Below are 20701 nucleotides of genomic sequence, written 5' to 3'. Positions count from 1 at the left end.
ATATGTTTGCATATCTGATGTTTTATGTGACGCAACAAATTAAGTCATGAACATATATTCTTGTGATTACTGTGAAGTCAGTCTACAAAACACAGCAGAGATTTATATACTGTACATCCAGAGAGTTTGGACATTGACTCTTCAGGTGATAAACTCTTCTTTTTGATTCCTCTTGTTTATAGCCTAAATAATAAGCAACAGCGTCACTGCGTTTTAAGATGAAGTTAATGAGGCAGGAGTAAAATTGAACATTGAACAAACCTGGGTATATGTAAATGTTTTAAGAAATCTGGTTAACTTCTTGTAGGTAACAATTTCAAATGCAATAGTTTGCTGAACTAAGAAGACAAACTCAACAGTGAACCTCACTCTCCTAAAACATCTACAAACTACACAACTTATTCCATCGGGCTACAATGTCTGGACCTTTGTCTGTATGGCATTAATTTCTTGTTTGGTCTTCCTACACACTTCTATATTATATGGCTCATCGTCAAAGGAACAGGAAGTGGAGTTGCATCAGAGTTCTTCATCTTCAATCTATCTGTATCTGAGATTTGCAACTGTCTGAATTGCTTGTTCTTTGTACTTTCAGTTTGGTTTTTGAGTGTCTTGATATTTCAAATATTTTTAATGGGATTCTCCATCACCGGTCGTCCTCTGTTTCAGTGTCTGATCTGTGTAGAGCGTTACCTGGCGGTGGTTCATCCTGTAACCTTTCTGAAGTACAAACCTCTCAGATATAGAGTGATCTGCTGCACTTTGGTCTGGGTACTCTTGGTTCATGTTTCTGCAGTGTGATTATTTTAGTTTCACCAGTTTCAGGAAAAACATGTTTGGAGAGACTGAACATTTAGTTTTCCAGGGACTGTAATTGGCCACCAAAACCAGGTTTTATTTTTTTACAGGAGACAGAGAAAGTGAAAGAGAGAGAAAGGGAAATCCTTCCTTTTAATAAGACATTTTCATATCTAATATTTTATGTTACATGTGGCAAATTAGGTCATGCACATACTGTATGTTCATGTAGCAGCTGCAAAGTCCGTCTTCAAAACAGCCCAGAGATTTACATACATCCAAAGAGACTGGACATTCATTCAGGTGAATCCTTTTTGATTTAGTTTCTTCTTGTTAATGTTGCTGTTTGTTTTATTAAGCAGAAATAACAATTTAAATAAATTTGCTGCTGGAAAATATGTCACATAATTAGATTTTGCATATGAATGAAGTCTATTACAGGAAATATTATTGAATGTAAAAAAAAAAAAACTATTTAATTACAAATGTGATCGCAAACAGTATATTTTGTAGAACTACCGACTGGGTTATATAAACTATTTCTAAAAATGTATTTCAAATCATTACTGTTGGGTTGATTGTCTGAACTGCTTCTTTTACACTTGTAAATCACAGCTGCAAAGTACACGTTTCAGTCGAGAAGATAAAGAAAAGATGAATAACTCTACAGTGAACTTCATTACATCTGAAACATCAAACTCCACTATTCAGTCCACTGGGCTTATGGAAAGTCTGAACACTTGTGTGTACATTTTTGCTTTCCTGTTCGGTTTTCCTATACAGTGTTATATTATACGGCTCATCATCAAAGGAACAGGAAGCGGAGTTGCATCAGAGATCTTCATCCTCAATCTGTTTCTTTGTGACATCAGTACCTGTGTGAATTGTTTATTTACTGTTGTGTCAATTTGTCTGCCAAGTATGAGAGCATTACCACTGTTTTTAGCAGGACTAGTCTTTACCGGTCGCCCTCTGTTTCAGTGTCTGATCTGTGTTGAGCGTTACCTGGCGTGTGGTTCATCCTGTAACCTTTCTGAAGTACAAACCTCTCAGATACAGAGTGATCTGCTGCGCTGCTGCGTGGTCAGTCACTCTTGTCTCCTGCTTTTTGTGCTTATATATGAGTCAAATACACACACAGTTCTTATGTGTTCAATTCTTGTTGTCCCTCTCCATCCAGTTGTTTTGTCTCGTGGCTGTTCTCAGAGCTCTGAAGCAGTCAGGACCAGGAGAGAGAGGAGAGAAAGAAAGGAGGAAAACAACAGGAAGAAAAGAGCATTTCTAATTATTCTAATAAATACTGTAACCACGACTATCATATATCTTCCTTTTGCTACTGCAGGATTAGTGACCATTCTAACAAACCGATATATTCATGAAGTTTGGTTCACTGGTTTGATTTGTTATGCTCTGGCTAGTTTTGTTCAGCCTGTTCTTTATTTACATCGTGCTGGAAAACTCTCCTGCCTTTGAGCCTTTTACATGGTGATATTTTAAGAAATAATGTATTGTATGAGGTTTTAAAACCATCATCTCTGTAAAACTGCCGTTGTAATATTTAAAAAAAAAGAATGAGAAAATAAATCACTTCTGTGTCCTCATAGCTGAGTTTTTATGTAATATAGTTCGGAATAAAATTACACATCAGAACATATATAAATGTAGCAAATCTCTACTATATATATATATTATATGTGTTGTGTATGTAGTTGTAGTGTCACCATTTTCATAATAAGGGCTGTCACAATAATATACCAACTTTTCCTATTATAACTGATATATGTTTTCTTTGCCATAATATATGAATGCTCAGTTTGCCTGATTATCAGGTGTTGCACCTGCTGGCTGGAGTCAGATGTATAATCACATTAAAAAGCATGGTTATTGAACAAAAGTTTGCAAAGCGATATTTCATGCATTTTTAAATAATATATTGTAGAGGTTTCTATTATTTAGTTAATATTTTTGTATATTGCTTACATATAATTGCATATCAATGCTGTTCCAAGGTCAAAACAAAGATGCTGACCTAGGAACATGTACTCAGTCAGGTTCTGGCTGACATCCCATCATAACAAAGATGTATAGTATTCTTTTCTTTTTTGACATGCTTGGTCATAAAATGTGTCAACCAGTTTTACAATAAAGAATGTTTGGGCTTGGAATGTTTCCAGTGATAGCTTCTTCTTCAAAGACGTAATTGGGCATTGATTCTTGATATTTTCATATTTGTTGTTTTATGTGACATCTTGGAAAGTCAGTCTTTCACAAACTATATTCTTGTGGCAGCAGTGAAGTCAGTCTACAAAACACTTATTTATATACATCCAGAGAGACTGGGCATTCACTCTTCAGGTGATAAACTCTTTAATAAAATGTATTGTTGTTAAAGTAAAAAAAAAAAAAAAAAAATAAAAAAATGGGCTACTATAAACAAATTTACAACAAAAATTACAACATTTGATTATATATATGAATGTAGGCTATAAATATTACTGAATTCATAAAGCAATGTTTTGAAATCCTTCAACAATGATGTGCTCTGGCTATTTGATTGCAAATATATATATATATATATATATATATATATATATATATATATATATATATATATATATATATATATATATTTTTTTATATATATAATTACTGATATTTTATGAACTCAACATATTACAAATGTATTAATTCGAATTATCTATGTTGAGTATTCTAAATTACTTCATGTAGCCTACATTTCTGGAGAGAGGAGATGAATAAATTGACAGTGAACTTCACCTCACCTGAAACATCTAGATTCTCCAGGTTATGAATATGGCGCTGTGGTTATGTATGTAACCCTTGTTCCCTGATGGAGTGCAAAATGCAGAAATGGACTGACCTGAGGCTGGGGCAGTATAACATGTGACTTTATCTCTGTGGTAGGTCCTAATGAAGGAAGGAGAAGAGTGACTGGCAGCAGAGACAGAAATATAAAGTGCTGTCAACGAGAGGAGCTTGTCCTGCTCCACAGGAAGATCTGGTGGGCCAGTTTATACAGTCGGTGATTGATGTCAGAGACCACTGCCATGTTGTTGGTGCGCACCAACACATGATGATCTCTCAGGTCTGGGAGATAATGTCTAAGAGCTAGAGTGTTTCCTTCACTTCACAAGTTTAACGAGAGCTGTAGAGCTACACTGCATCATTACACAAGCAGACTAACGTTGCCCTGAAGAGGACAGTTTTAGGGCATCACCAAGATTGAGCAGATTGAACAGCTACTTCAAACCATGTTTTTCATTGCGCTCCGGCATCTCATGATATTAAAAATAAACAAATAAACTTTGTGTGTCAATTCACACAGGACTGGCGAAAATGTGCATTGATTCACTTTTATTATATGTTACATGGCTTATTTTGATAGGATAGGTTAACTGTTTGATGTTAAGAAAAAGCACCTTGCTTGCTGCAATGAATCACAATTTTTCTGCACTAAACAAGTGAAATTTGCCAATATTAATAAAGTAATAATGAAATGTATTAATGAAAATCTAATTTTCACACAAAAAAAATATTCAACATGTTTTCTTCAAATTTACTGAAAAATTCCAGTGATATTTATATATTCCATATATATATATATTATATATATATATAATATATATATATATAAATGCAAACCTAAGAAGAGCAAACTTGACATAAGAACAGCTGTTACTTCTTGCCTAACTGGTTAAAATATATAACCAAAGAAACCTTTGCCAAGGTTTGCTCCAGAATATATAGTCCACTAACAGGAAGTAGCAGCAGAGGAAGCGAACACAGCCCATGCAGAGGTAAGAGCTCCCTCTGCTGGCTTGGCGTAACATTTCACAGATTTAGGAGATTTAGGAGCTAATACTTACAAGATTATATGAGCCGTACCGTGCAAGTGTCAGTTCTTCCAGCATTCTCCACCTCCCCATCTCCTTTTAAATTTCTGTTATTCTCCCTCTAGTTAGTACCACAATAATAAAACACTTCATCACTAGCTCATTCACACATTGCTACTTGTTCACGTTGACATTCTTGGTCATTAAATTTCCATATCCTATATTGAATGAGAGGCACCTGTTTTTGTCCAGTGTCACAATATCTGTTAATACAGCAAATTAAATCATGCACACACTGTATATATCTTGACAGTTGTAAAGTCAGCCTACAAAACACAGCACAGAGATTTAAACACAGAGAGACTGGATATTTACTCTTCAGGTGATTCAGACTAATTTTAAAATAATTTTCTTGTTTTTAATCTCAAGAATATACAATACTGTCACTGTGTTTATCTGACCTAGGGTTTTGGGGCAATTTCAGAACTAACAATCTTTAGCTATTGATATTTAACTAAAAGAGTGAGTTGCATTGAACAAAAATAACAATTTAAATATAAGGAAATTATATAGAATTTGATTATGCATATGAATATAAGCTATAAAAGGAATATTTTTGAAAATACTTTCTGGCTGTATGATTGCAAATAGGACATTCTGAGGAGATGAGTAACTCTACAGTGAACTTCACCTCATCTGAAACCTCAAACTCCACAACTCAGTCCATTGACCTTGTGGGAAGCCTAAACATTTGTGTTTTTAGTATTGATCTGTTGTTTGGTCTCCCTACACACTCCTATGTGATCTGGCTCATCATCACAGGAACAGGAAGTGGAGTTGCATCAGAGTTCTTCAACCTCAATCTCTCTGTTTGTGAGATTGGTTACTTTCTGAATTGTATGTTTTATATTGTGTCAATTTGTCTGCCAAGTATGACAGTATTACCACTGTTTTTAGCAGGACTAGTCTTCACCGGTCGTCCTCTGTTTCAGTGTCTGATCTGTGTTGAGCGTTACCTGGCGGTGGTTCATCCTGTAACCTTTCTGAAGTACAAACCTCTCAGATACAGAGTGATCTGCTGCGCTGCTACATGGTCAATTACTCTTGTCTCCTGCTTTTTGTGTTTATATATGTGTCAAATACACACACAGTTTATATTTGTGCATTTCTTGCTGGCCATTTCTATCCAGTTGTTTTGTCTCGTGGCTGTTCTCAGAGCTCTGAAGCAGTCAGGACCAGGAGCGAGAGGGAGATAGAGAGAGGAGGAAAACCACATGAAGAGAAGAGCATTTTTAATTATTTTAATAAACACTGTGACCACGACTCTCATATATGTCCCATTTGCTATCGCAGGACTAGTTACCATTCTAGCAAACCAGAGTATTTATGCAATTTGGATCACTAGTTTGATTTGCTATGTTCTGGCTGGTTTTGTTCATCCTGTTCTTTATCTGCATCGTTCTGGGAAACTCTCCTGCCTTCAAGCCTTGCCTTTTAATAAATGAGTAATTTATATATAATTTTTTTTTGTTTTTAAATTCACGTGTAAATACAGCAGTCTGTGTAAACGTGTACGTCTTGATGATAATGGTGTAAAACTGGCTTTGTTCATCATTCTCTTTGTGTTCATCATTCTCAATCTAAAAATACATTGTAGCCTTATGTAGGTTATAGAACATGTAATGTGGGATAGAAAGTTATAAAACATGTAATGTGGGATTTGGGTTTTGATTCCTGTTCATATCTTTATGTTTTTTATTCTGATGTTTAGTCAGGGTTCCTATTTGTGTCTCAACCTTGTGTATGTGAGATGTTCTGATTGGTTGTTTAGGTCACGTGTCTTGCCTCTCATTGGTTGATTCTTGTCATGTGATCATCTTGTTTGGTATACATTGCCATCATGTAGCCATCGTTTCTTGTTATGTATTGATGTTGTAAACCACTGCTGGTGAATCTACTCTGTTTCATGCCAAGTCATGTTCATGTTCAAGTCAAGTCTATGTTTCAAGTCTTAGTATATCATATTTTTGATCACTGTAAATAAACTGCACTTGGGTTCTTTACTACTTCACGACTCAATCGTTACATTAGGAAATATTGTTCTGATTTACTTGTATAAATGATTTAATATGCCACCGCATTGTGTGCTGTATACATATTCTTGGAAGTTTTCCAATCTTTTAAAATGGTAAACTGACTAAAAATGTTGTCATCACTTGAGTATTAATATGAACTTTTATTTTGTTTGCTGTGTGACAACTGTGGCTTAACATGACAAATATTAGGCCTGAGCATTTCAAAATTGCCACCTCAAGCGTTATGACCATAAGTATCTATACATAATCACAGCGTAATGCCTTTGATGTCAGACGTCATTGGCTTTAGGGTGTTTTGAGACCAAATTCAGCATTAATTATCATTCATTTAACAATATGCTTACACGTGATGCTGTGATATCTTAATTACAGGATTACATAATTTTGTTGTCATTTTTTTGGCAGTGTTTCATCCTGTAACCTTTCTGAAGTACAAACCTCTCAGATACAGAGTGATCTGCTGCTCTGTGGCCTGAATACTAACTCTTGGCTCCTGTTCGTATAGTTTACTTACTGTAATGTCACAAAACACTCAATACCTCTCGTGGCTGTTCTCAAAGCTCTGAAGCAGTCAGGACCAGGAGAGAGAGAGAGAGAAAGAGAGAGAGAAAGAAAAGAGGAAAACAACATGAAGAGAGGAGGATTTTATCTCATTTTAATAACAACTGGAAACTTGGTTATTATATAAGTTCCACTTACTAACTGGCTTCTTTTACATTATGATGAATTAAGTTAGTTTGCCTCTTTGGATAATTGGCGTGGTTTCTTATATTCTGGCTGGTTTTGTTCAGCCTGTTCTTTATCTGCACCGAGCTGGAAAACTCTCCTGTCTCTGTTGCTTATAGGATGCGCAATTGTAATATTTGACCAAATTATCTTATTTAATCTTTTAGTATTTTTACCTTTTTAGGAAAAAGATTACGTCATAAAACAATTATGCTGTTTTCAACATTAAAGATGAAGGTCAAAAATTTAAATGTGCCTTTGTGAACACATTATTTACTTTGCTTTTATTATTTGAATACTTGGTGATTTATTTGACGTGCAGCAGATAAATTCACGCACAAACATCCTTGATGTAAAATCAAGTCTACAAAACTAAGCACAGAGAGACTGGACATTCATTCTTCAGGTGAAAAACTTTGATCTTTGATAATAATGAATAGAGTCATAGCACATTTGTAAGAACCTACCTACTATAAGTGTGTTGGTTATTTGAATTGCATTTCATTTGCTTCACACAATCTGAATTATGTGTTTATTGTGACATATTAAATGAAATAATGAGTTCCTTTTCTGATATTTCATATCATGCTTATTTGTTTTTCTCTAATTTGATCCCTTTTTATATAAAAATTAGATTGTATGTGCGAGATTTGTCAATAAGGTAATAAGTCAGAAAGCAGATATTATCTAAATACATTGTGCTTGTGTAAAGTTCTTCACAACAAAACATTAAAACTACATGTAAAGTTTGGTTGAATATATGCGTTCAATGAATGTTGAGATTTATGTGCAAAGTTCTTTATTTTTCCCCATAGGATGAGTAACTCTGCAGTGAATGTCACCACATCTGGAGCACCTTCAAACTCCACATCTCCACATTGCCCTGGGATAATAAACATTGTGGAAATATTCAATATGTTGTTTGCTCTTCCGACACACTCCTATGTTATATGGCTCATTGTCAAAGGAACAGGAAGTGGAGTTGCATCTGAGTTCTTCACCCTTAATCTCTCTGTTTGTGAGATTGCTTACAGTCTGAATGCTGTATTCAATATGCATGTTTGTTTTGTTCGGGATTCAAGTCTTAAGGCATTAATTGCTTTTTTCACAGGACTTGTTATCACCGGTCGTCCCTCTGTTTCAGTGTCTGATCTGTGTTGAGCGTTACCTGGCGGTGGTTCATCCTGTAACCTTTCTGAAGTACAAACCTCTCAGATACAGAGTGATCTGCAGCTCTATGGCCTGGATACTTATTGTCGGCTCTGGTTTAGGCTGCATGCTTACATTAGGCTTTTTTTATATTTATGCACGTTTCTTTTTCACTGCAGTTTCTCCTCTTCGTCTTCATTCAGATGTTTTTCTTGTGAAAGTTCTCAGAGCTCTGAAGCAGTCAGGACCAGGAGAAAGAATGAGGGAGGAGGAAAACCACACGAAGAGAAAAGCATTTCATATTATTCTAATAACTACTGTGAGCATGGTTATCATATACGTGCCATTTATTATCTCAGGATTGTATTACATAATAACACGGAACTATATTGTTGAACATTTTACTGTTGGATTAATTTGTTTTACTTTGGCTGGTTTTGTTCAGCCTGTTCTTTATCTGCACCATGCTGGAAAACTCTCCTGTCTCTGTTGCTCATAATATATACGTATGTTTTGTGTTTCATATCATTCTAATAACTACTGTGAGCATGGCTATCATATACGTGCCATTTATTTTTTCATTCCGATGCAAGATCATAGTAAGGAGCTTTTCATTGTTCATTGAGTATTTTGTTCAGCCAGTTCTGTATCTGCAATGATTTGTAGGTCTCCTTTAATTTCAATAAAACATTACGTTGTTTAGCACGTTGTTAATTATTAAGTTGCTAATTCTGACTGATTACGATGCAATGAATGGTTTGTATAGAAACGGTTTTAATTCATCAATGTATTTTAGTTTAGTAACTGGCTGAGTGTTCATTTAAACCTTTGAGGTGAAGGAGGTTTTTCAAAAGTTGTGGTTCACGATAATTAAATTGATAATTACCTTGTTGCAATTGTCTAAACACACCTGAACACAATGAGACAATTAACAGGGACAGAACTTGGGACACACAGAGCATTCTGGCTTTTTATTAGTATGCATAAAGCACATATTCTGCATGACCATATTCTACACCTTTAAATACCAAAACTAAACAACTACCTTTACTATTAATAAGCAGCAATTTAAAGTGTGTTAAGACAAAAGTAGTATTTAATAGTTTGTTAATAATGACATTTAGACCTCAAAATATGTAACCAAATATTACATTCTCAATATATAAGTGTTCTGGTTGTTTGTACTGGGATGTGCTCAAATCTTACTGCTTTGTTTGCTTGTTCTGACTTTTTATTCACTTAGATAACTGCAATAAGTTAGTAAATATATTTCTATGCTCCAAAATGTTAATGTAATTCTAGATCAGGCTGAAATCCCTTTATTATTAGTATTATTATTAAACTCATTATTATTAAACTCATTCAACTCTCAGACAAATTGAATGGACACTATTTGTTGCTATATGTATACAGATTCATGATAATTAAAAATCTTCTGTGGAACACAAGCTAAAGATATTTTAAAAAATAAGAAGAATATTTGAAGAATTTTACATAGAACTTTGAAGAGTGTTTGAGTTCAGAAGATGAGTAACTCTACAGCAGACTTCACTGAATCTGAAGCATCTACAAAATCTCTGTGTTTTTGAGATCGGTAACTGTCTGAACTCTTTGCTCTCGGTTCTTTTCAACACAGTTCATTCTCTTTCTCTCCATCCAGTTGTTTTGTCTCGTGGCTGTTCTCAGAGCTCTGAAGCAGTCAGGACCAGGAGCGAGAGAGCGAGAAACAGAGAGGAAAACCACATGAAGAAAAGAGCATTCCATCTAATTTTTATAACTACTGTGAACATGGTTATCACATATGTGCCAATTATTATCTCAGGAGTGTTTATTAATCTGAAAAACCAATATCATTTAGCATATTGGGGCCTGGTGTGGTTTGTCATCTGCTGGCTGGTTATGTTCAACCTGTTCTTTATCTGAACCGAGCTGGAAAATTATTCTGCCTCTGTTCATCATAATTAATTACACATTTACTTTTAAAAAATGCTTTTAATTAGTGGACTGGCCAGGGCATTTATTGCACAAAGTTGAATTGGTATTTACTCATTTTAGGTTCAAAGTATAATTACATACAGTCGATAATCAATGTTAATGAGATACGTTTATTTGGTGTGGTTATAGGGTTTGGTATAATTTTTTTATCAGATAAATAATAATAATAAACACCTATCGCTATTTTTACATATTTTTCTTACTATTTATTTCTCTCTTGCTCCTTGCTCTTGAATTCTCTCTCTAGAAATTTGCATATGAAGTGATAAATGAGATACATCTAAATTAGCCAGCACAGGTGCAAGAGGATTGAATGTTCAGTTTGCAAAAATAATACTCATGTCAATTTGAATTTGCATTTCTTCTGTATAGAGCAACATGATATAACATCATTTTACAGCGCTTTGGAATACTTGATTTTGATTGGTCAGTCATAGTCCCTCAGAAAGATTTACATTCTTATAAAAGAAATATAAACAATCACAAGCTTTTAGATTAACATTCTGTCTAAAAGTTTACTCTGTCTGACTATCTGTTATATTGATTTTAAATATTTGCAAGTTTTATGTGACATGTAGGCTAACAGATGAAGTCATTTCTATATCACTGAACTGTGACATTCGCACTTCAGGTAACAAAACAAACTTGTTTTTATCCTCAGTAATAAGAAACAATGTCATTGTGCTCATTTGAATTGTCCTTAGAAAGCTTTTTTGTTGTTGTTTGTTTGTTTCATTGAATAGAGATCATCTAAACCAAAGAAATGTGATTGAAAATTATAAATTACATATAAGAATTTAAGAACGTTTAAAACAGCAAAGATTGTTCATGTTTTGAATTTTTGGGATATAGCCTATACCTTTTCTATTATGAAGGCATATGGAAGAAGTTATGCAACGTTTTTTTATACTATAGATTCTTCAATCTTAATAGTTATTATTGTAAAACGACAGCAGAATGACCAAAATGCAACATTTTATAATGTGGAACACTTATTACAAAATGGGAAAAGACATTACGTGACCCAAACACATAAGAAATTTGGAGCAGATTTAAGTTTGAGGTATTAACTGTTTACAAATAATTGAACATCACTATGAAGCATCTGTAAACTGATCCGAGATCAATAAATCATATAAGATACCGGTCTATTGGTTTACTTTATCAGTGCTTCTATAGCGGACCGTACACATTTTGAAATAGTTTAGCGTAATGAAGAATCACTTGCTGAACTCACATCAGTCATGTTTAATGCATGTGAAACACTGGTTTTACACAAAATAATAAAAAACAAGCCTCATGAAACTGAATTATGTTTAACATATGGAAATTGTATTTATGTGTACTTTTCTCCTGCCATAGATAAGACTTCTACATTATTTTGTTTTGCTTGCTTTGGAGAAGACAAACACAGAGAAGATGAACAACTGTACAGAGAACTTCACCACACATGAAGCATCTACAAACTCCTCAACCTCAAATCACTTTGGGTCACTGTATATTTTGGAAATGTGTCTGCACAGCATTAATGTTCTGTTTTTTCTTCCTACACACTCCTATATTATATCACACATCATCACAGGAACAGGAAGTGGATTTGCATTTGAGTTTATTTTTCTCAACCTCTCTGTGTCAGAGATTGGTATCTGTCTGAATTCTCTGATCACTCTACTGTCATTTTGGTTAACAGACCTCTTAACATTACAGCTGTTTTTTGTAGGCCTAATCATGACCGGTCGTCCTCTGTTTCAGTGTCTGATCTGTGTAGAGCGTTACCTGGCGGTGGTTCATCCTGTAACCTTTCTGAAGTACAAACCTCTCAGATACAGAGTGATCTGCTGCTCTGTGGCCTGGATAATTATTCTTGCATCCTGCATGTGTTGCATGTTTACCATACTCTCAAACACCATTGTATATATGGGGTTCTTTCTGTTGCATTTCCTTCTCTTCTTTCCCATCCAGCTGTTTTGTCTCGTGGCTGTTCTCAGAGCTCTAAGACTGTCAGGACCGGGAGAAAGAGGAAGAAAAAGAAATGAGGAAAACAAGAAGATGAAAAAAATAATTTATCTCATTCTAATAACTACTGCTACCATAGTTATCATATATGTTCCATTTACTCTCACAGCATTGTTTACTATTGTGACAAAAAAATATATTCAGGACATTTGGCTTCCTGCTTTGTTTTGTTATGTGCTGGCTGGTTTTGTTCAGCCTGTTCTGTACCTGAGCCAGACTGGAAAGCTCTCATTTCTCTGTTCTCATTTCTTTTGAGCTCAAAAGTATCTTTTCAACACAACTTAACTTTTCAACACCTAGCGAATGATATTTGCTACAACATGATTGCATGAAAACCTTAATTATCCTATTAATAATATGAGTACTTGCTATGACAGCAAAATTTATCATGTCAGTTTTTGTCCAAATATCAGGTGCTCAGCGAAAGTGCACCAGTGCTGGCCACTGCATGCCATATAACATTTGGTTGGGAAGACAACACTTTTAATTATGTATACTACAGAAACTATGTTTTTTTTTTTACAGTATAAAAGTGCATTTTTACTTTCTCAAAAACCTCACTCTGAATGATTTATGAGCGTTCTGAAAAATGGGGACATGGAGCAATGTCCTGATAAGTCACCTTCTCCTTGTAACACCTGTGTATACCCATGTCATTATACAAATTTGTGTCCTCATATGTCACAAAAAGCCATGCACAAACATACACACGCATAATTACAATCTTTTTAATGGCTTTAGCTATTCAAGTTTAATGCTTTAGCTGTTTACCTGAATACAACCCCAAGTATTGGTAGGTTAATGGTATGGGGAGGGGCTAGAATTAGGGGTGGAGTTAGGATTAGGCAATCAGGTAGCTTTTTTGATGAGGGTTAAATAATTTGGTAGAAAGTTGTAAATGGGCACAACACCAGAGCCACTCAACTGGATAACTTAAACCGGTGCCACATTCATATCTCTCTCATGCAGGCTTGGTCTGGTGCTTCAAACAAAGTAATATTCTCCATCTTTCTTTACTGTATTGTTTTACTTGATTACTGTAATATTGCTCCAATTTAGTCTTGTTGCTAAAGTAAGCTTGATTATTTAATTGTCATCCTATTTAGAGGTTAACTTGTGAGAACTGAGAAAACAAACACAGAGATGAATAACTCTCCAGTGAACCTCACCATAACTGAAGCATCTACAAACTCTGCAGCTCATTTCATTGGGCTACTGGAAAGTTTGAACATTTGCGTCTGCATCATCTGTTTCCTGTTTGGTTTCCCTTTACACTCCTATGTAACATGGCTTATCATCACAACAACAGAAAGTGGAGTTACATCAAAGTTCTTCATCCTCAATCTCTCTGTTTGTGAGATTAGTATCTGTTTGAATAATTTTGTATATGCAATATCATATTGGGTTTTAAGTCTCTCGACAATTACATTGTTTTTTGCTGGATTTACCACCACTGGTCGTCCTCTGTTTCAGTGTCTGATCTATGTAGAGCGTTACCTGGCGGTGGTTCATCCTGTAACCTTTCTGAAGTACAAACCTCTCAGATACAGAGTGATCTGCTGCACGTGTGTGCTGGATCATTTGTCTGGGTTCGTGTGTGGTCTGCATGTATGCTTTAGGTGAAGAGTACATACATTTATATACATGGTTCTTTTCAGTGCAGTTTCTCGTCTTCCTCTCCATCCAGTTGTTTTGTCTCGTGGCTGTTCTCAGAGCTCTGAAGCAGTCAGGACCAGGAGAGAGAGGGAGAGAAAGAAAGGAGGTAAATCACATGAAGAGAAGAGCATGTCATCTCATTCTAATAATTACAGCAAAGCATGGCTATCCTATATGGCCCATGTATAATTACAGGATTCTTAACTATTATGACCAAAAGCTTTTCATCCACTTTGGTTTATTGGTTTTACTTGTTATATGCTGGCTGGTTTTGTGCACCCTGTTCTTTATCTGCACCATGCTGGAAATATCTCCTGTCTCTGTTTGAAGTAATATTTTGAATTATGATATTTTAGTAGACTAATATTACTTATTGACAATGTCATTATATTGACAACAATATTGTCATTTTTCTTAATTCTGATCTTTGAAACCTCAGTCATTTTGCTCTTACATAAAGCTCAGTGCCACTCATGAGAGTGTCTTTATATGTTCTGATTTCATTTTTAATCTGATATGGTTATTATGAATTATTGCATCCAATAAAAAAAAAAAAAACAATCAACTACCCAGTGTCCCTTTTCCACATTACTGGTTGTCACAGAGATCACTGCAATAACCTTGACATCCTATAATAACACAAATGTTTTAAATGAAATTTGCATATCGGATGTTGACTGAGTGGCACCTGTGCTGGTTTGGGAGGGCTGAATATAATTTTTCAGTGATGAAGTGTCTTGTTTGTGTTCATATTTGTATATGAAGTCCTGCACACATTCACGTGATAGCAGTAAATCCAGTCTACAAAACACATCAAAGAGATTTATATATACCCAGAGAGATTGGACTGGACAGGCTGCTAATTTGAGAAGACAAACACAAAAGAGATGAGCAACTCTACAGTAAACACCACCACACCTGAAACAAACTCCGCAACTTATTCCATTGGACTTATGAAAAGACTGAAAATTTGTGTGTACAGCATCACTTTCCTGTCTGGTCTTCTGACTATGTTGGCTCATCACCACAGGAATGGGAACCTCACAGATATAGCATGATCTGTGAATAAATATACATATTTTGTGAATAAATTGACAATAGTTGTATCTGTCGGTTATATCTTGTTTTATTGACAAATGGTTTATTTATAGGGGTTGGGTTTTGTGATCATAAATGTGTAAATAGTGTAATATTTATAAAACTGGTGTGACTTTTACATTGAAAAATCACCCCATATATGCAATAATGGCTAAAATATTACCCAGTGTGTAATTTAATCAGGATGATTAACAGAGGACCTGCACATTTGGGTATCCTGTGCATTAAGAAGCAAAGCCAAAGGTCCTGTCCAATATAGCATGCAAAGCATAATATGAGCTTAGTTAGTCTTGGTCTGGGGTTGTCTCATTAAATATTTGCATGTGACGTATAAAAAGGACAAGAAGTCATGCACATTTATTCTGACAGCTGTGAAATCAGACTACAAAACACAACACAGAGATTTAAATACACTGAAGGAGACTGGACATTTACTCAGCAGGTGATCAACTCTTTTTAACTAAATTTCTTGTTTTAACATAATGTGTAACAACATCACTTTGTTGCTTTGCACAGAGCAGGTTTAAAAATTTTAATCAAATGCTTATTTGAGTTTAAATTGGAATATTTGTAGAATTGTTGACTGGTTTTATATTAAATGAATGAATCCAGCATGCATTCAGATCATACCTGGTTAATTTTTTTATTGCTGTCTTCCTCTAGATTGTGGTTTTGTGTTTTGTGAGCTGCTGAAATTAGAGGACATGCACATGGGAGATGAATGTGTTTATAGCTGACTTCAACTCTTCAGAAACATCAACAAACTCCACAACTTATTCAATCAAGCTAATGGACATTATGGAAATCAGTGTGTACAGCATCAATTTCTTGTTTAGCTTTCCTATGCATTGTTATGTGATATGGCTCATGGTTGGAACAAGAAAGGGAGTTGCAACAGATTTTTTTAACCTTAATCTGTCTGTTTGTGAGATTGGCATCTGTCTGAATAGTGTGGTATTTGTACTGTCAATGTGGTTTTCATCTCTTGTGATGCTAGAAGTGTTTTTAATAGGATTTACATTCACCGGTCGTCCTCTGTTTCAGTGTCTGATCTGTGTAGAGCGTTACCTGGCGGTGGTTCATCCTGTAACCTTTCTGAAGTACAAACCTCTCAGATATAAAGTGATCTGCTGCGCTGCAGCCTGGATCATTAATCTAGTTTCCTGTTTTGTTTGCATGTACAACTTTGCCTTAAAAAAAAATCTTGACCAGGCATGGTTCTTGACATTGGAGCTTACACTGGTCATTTCCATCCAGTTGTTTTGTCTTGTGGCTGTTCGCAGAGCTCTGAAGCAGTCAGGACCAGGAGAGAGAGTTAGAGCGGAGGAAAACCCAATGAAAAGAAAAAGCACTTCATATTATTCTAATAACTACTGTGACCATGATTATTATATATTGCCCATTTGCAATCACAGGAGTATCTATTATTTTTACAGCAGTCAGTTCTCCATCAGTTTGGTTCACTGGTTTGACTTGTTTCATTCTGGCTGGCTTTGTGCAGCCTCTACTTTATCTGCGTCATGCTGGAAAGCTCTCCTGCCTTTGTTCTAAAAATATGTAATCATGGTTTTTTTTTGTTTTTAACTTTAGTTTCTATGTAAAATGTGTTACTGGATATTTGTTGTCTTTAACTGTCCATTAAAATAAACAGAGGTTGCATCACTGTGTCAAAGGCATAACATGTATGTACCTTTGTGATTCCTCTGTAAATACTTGGGCTCTGAATTAACTCGAGGAAGACACAGAAACTAACAATCTGATATGCAAGCATATGCATATGAGAAATAATGTGATCATCAAAAAATAAATAGTTTGTAAATGAAAAATGCTTCATGTTGCCAAATGAATTGCTGATCCGTGAAGAGGTGAAGGAAGTGCACATCTACTACATCTACGCTTTGATCATTGTACTGAATGTGATCTAGATGTAGTGTTGATGAAAATATGACTTTCTCAACTTTTACTCAACATTTGCGTATTTTATTTTATTTTTTCCAAAAAAGGTAACTATCTATATTCAAGTGCTGATAAAACTTGAAATCATAAATTTTGGTGGTGCATGGCATCTTTTTTTTTTTTTTTTTATTACTAGTGTGGAAAGGGTTATGAGCTTTAACTAAATTACCATTCCATGATTTTAAGATTAGTAACAAGCACTAGAAGTGATTGAAGCAAGTGGCAAGAAGTGATTGGCAAGAATTGATGAATAAATTATTATTGTCTTCTTTGTGCACAAAAATGTTTCCCGTAGCTTCATAAAAAATGATCATTAAAGCCCTGTTGTCACAGGTACTATTTTACAGATGTCCTTGCTATGTTTTTGCTATGCTGCTCACGCCATGCCTGCTGCTCCACGACTTTCTCACGTCAGGCAAGTTAAGTCAAACTTTATTGTTGTCATGTCTACTAATTCCAAGCCTGATTTCATGTTTGCTAACGTCACTCCTTTTACTCCAGGACCTCACTCCCTATCCAAGATGGCTGCCATGCCTGAGCCAGTCAAGTCAAGTCAATTTGTGTCTGTTTGTTTGGTATTTTGGATGTCACTTTTTATTAACTAACTGAACTTGCGTTCTTCAGTGCTCGCCTTCAGTGGATCCATTACAATTGTGTGTATGATGGGGTGATTTTGGCAATGACCCATTGTTACTTTTCCTTAATAGATGTTTTCCACTGAGATTGTTGTATTAAATTGACACCCTATCATAACACAGGTGATTAAATTGATTTTTCTCTTTTTATTTTTAAATGCTTGTTATAAAATTTGCATTTTTGGTGTTGACTGAGTTGCAGGTGCTCTGGCCAGTGTCATAAATATAGACAGTTTCCTCAAATATTTGATGGACTGTTTGATTTTTCCACTGTATTAACAACATATCAATATTTAATTGGTACAAGTCTCAGTTTTCATGTTGGTAACACTTTATTCTGATGGTCCCTTATGAACATTCAGTTAAAAATCAGTAATTTTGCACCTACATGTCAACTAACTTTCATCAGATTATAAGTAAGACTGTCTGATTATTATCTGCTAACTCTTTATTGTGATGATCTACCAACAGACATTCTACTGACTATAGGTGGCTTTTCAAGACTTACTCAACTTATTCTAACCTAATCCTACCAGTCTACTAATTCTCTACCAACACTCTAATGAAATGTAGTTGACATGTAAATGCAAAGTTCCTTTTTGTCAACAGAATGTTTCATAAGAGACCATCAAAATAGTAAAACCGCCATGTTAAGTTTAGCTGATTGTTGTGTAACTGGAGTGCAATGTTAAAGTGGAAAGTCCTGCACTGTTCTAAATATGCAAGATAGCAAGTTAAATTCAGTGTCAACAGAACACAGTTCAGTATTCTTCTGCTCAAGGAATCTCTTCTCCATCACCACTTCAAAATTTCAATTGTTTACTCAGACTTTCCAGCCATTTTATCTCTTACATATTTGCATATCTGGAGTTTCATGTGACACATAGCAGATGCAATAATGCTGCAGTGAATTCAGTCTGCAGAACACAGCTCAGAGATTTACTCTATATACATCCAGAGAGACTGGACATTGGTTTGTCAGGTGATGAACGTTTCTTTTCAGTTTAATTTGTTGTTTTAAATTGCAACAATATGCAATGTAACTGTTAATTTAATATTGTCAAAGTGCATGTTTTCTGCAGGGAGATTTAGCTCAGGTTATTTGTGCTTAAATCGGAAATTTAGTGGAATTACATATTAGTACATCTACACTTCCCTTTTCCCACAGATCATAGTTCAGAGGGAGCTGCTGAACTGAAAAGACACAGAGAAGATGAATAATTCTACAGTTACTTTCACCACACCTGAAACATCAACAAGCCGAAATCAGATAATGGACATTCTGGAAATGTCTGTGTACAGCATTAATCTCTTGTTCAGTCTTCCTATACACTTCAATATTATATGGCTCATCGTAACAGGAAGTGGAGTCGCATCAGAGTTCTTCAACCTCAATCTCTCCATTTGTGAGCTTGGCATCTGTCTGAACAGCTTGATCTTTGTACTGTCAATTTCGTTTGCGAGTTTCACAAAATTAGATTTTTTTTTAATTGGACTCTCAATCACCGGTCGTCCTCTGTTTCAGTGTCTGATCTGTGTTGAGCGTTACCTGGCGGTGGTTCATCCTGTAACCTTTCTGAAGTACAAACCCCTCAGATACAGAGTGATCTGCTCTGCTGGGGCTTGGATCAGTATACTTGGTTCCTGTTTGTGTTGCACGTTCACCTTACTCTCGCAATACAGAAATATACACACATGGATCTTTTTGGTGCAGATTATACTGGTCTTCTTCATTCAGTTTTTTTGTCTCGTGGCTGTTCTCAGAGCACTGAAGAAGTCAGGACCAGGAGAAAAAGGGAGAGAAAGAGAGAAGGAAAACCACATGAAGAGAAGAGCTTTTAATATTATTCTAATAACAACTGTAAGCATGGTTATCCTGTATCTGCCAAAAACAATCACTGTCTTTTATATCATTCTGACAGCAGACTATACTCCAACAATTTGGTTCTCTGCTTTGACTTGCTTTTTTGTTGGCTGGTTTTGTTCAGCCAGTTCTTTTTCTGCACCGAGCTGGAAAAACTCTCTTGCATCTGTTTGACATAAAATTTGCAGTTGTGATATTTTACTTGGTTGCAATTAATTTATGATTATGCTTCATCTTAAAAATGTTAAAATCAGTGATTCCTGAAAAGTATCATCATGAGTTTAATTGATTTTTCTCTCTCAAAGCCATGACTTTTATTACATAGATGACAGATTACGTTTTGAGTAAAAATATTTTCAGATATTTTAATCTTTAATTGATTTACCTTAACTATTTGCATATCTGATATGACGTGTAGCAAATGTCTTGCAGATATTTATATAAGAGCTGCAAATTTAGTCTAAACACAGCACAGAGATGTATTTACATCCAGAGAGACTAAACATTCACTCGTCAGGTGACAAACTCCTCTTTTTGTTGCAATGTCTTAAAGAAACATTTTGATTTTTTTAGAAAAAGGTTTGAGTAAACACAAACTGAAATCTTTTTAATTTTTATTAGAAGAATATAAACTCAGATATTACCTTTAATAGTTTTTTTTTTTTTTTTTGGTTCTTTGGTTACTTATGTATTTATGGATTACATGGCTCAAATGCAATTCTTATTTCCCATGGATCACAGCTAAGAAGACGAACACAGAGGAGATGAATAACTCTACAGTGATCTTCGCCACATCTGAGCTATCTACAAAATCCATAATTCGTTTCATTGGACTTGTGGAAAGTGTGAACATATGTG

At 35.1% G+C, this 20701-nt stretch overlaps 1 pseudogene; it reads left to right on the top strand.

Annotated features, from left to right (window-relative positions):
* The first annotated feature begins 5317 nt into the window (after nt 1–5317).
* On the top strand, nt 5318–6157 carry LOC122358722 (annotated as a pseudogene).
* The last annotated feature ends 14544 nt before the right edge of the window (nt 6158–20701 follow it).

This window comes from Puntigrus tetrazona, chromosome 15 (assembly GCF_018831695.1).
Source record: "Puntigrus tetrazona isolate hp1 chromosome 15, ASM1883169v1, whole genome shotgun sequence".
Lineage (NCBI taxonomy): Eukaryota > Metazoa > Chordata > Actinopteri > Cypriniformes > Cyprinidae > Puntigrus > Puntigrus tetrazona.
This window is presented reverse-complemented; position numbering and strand designations above follow the sequence as displayed.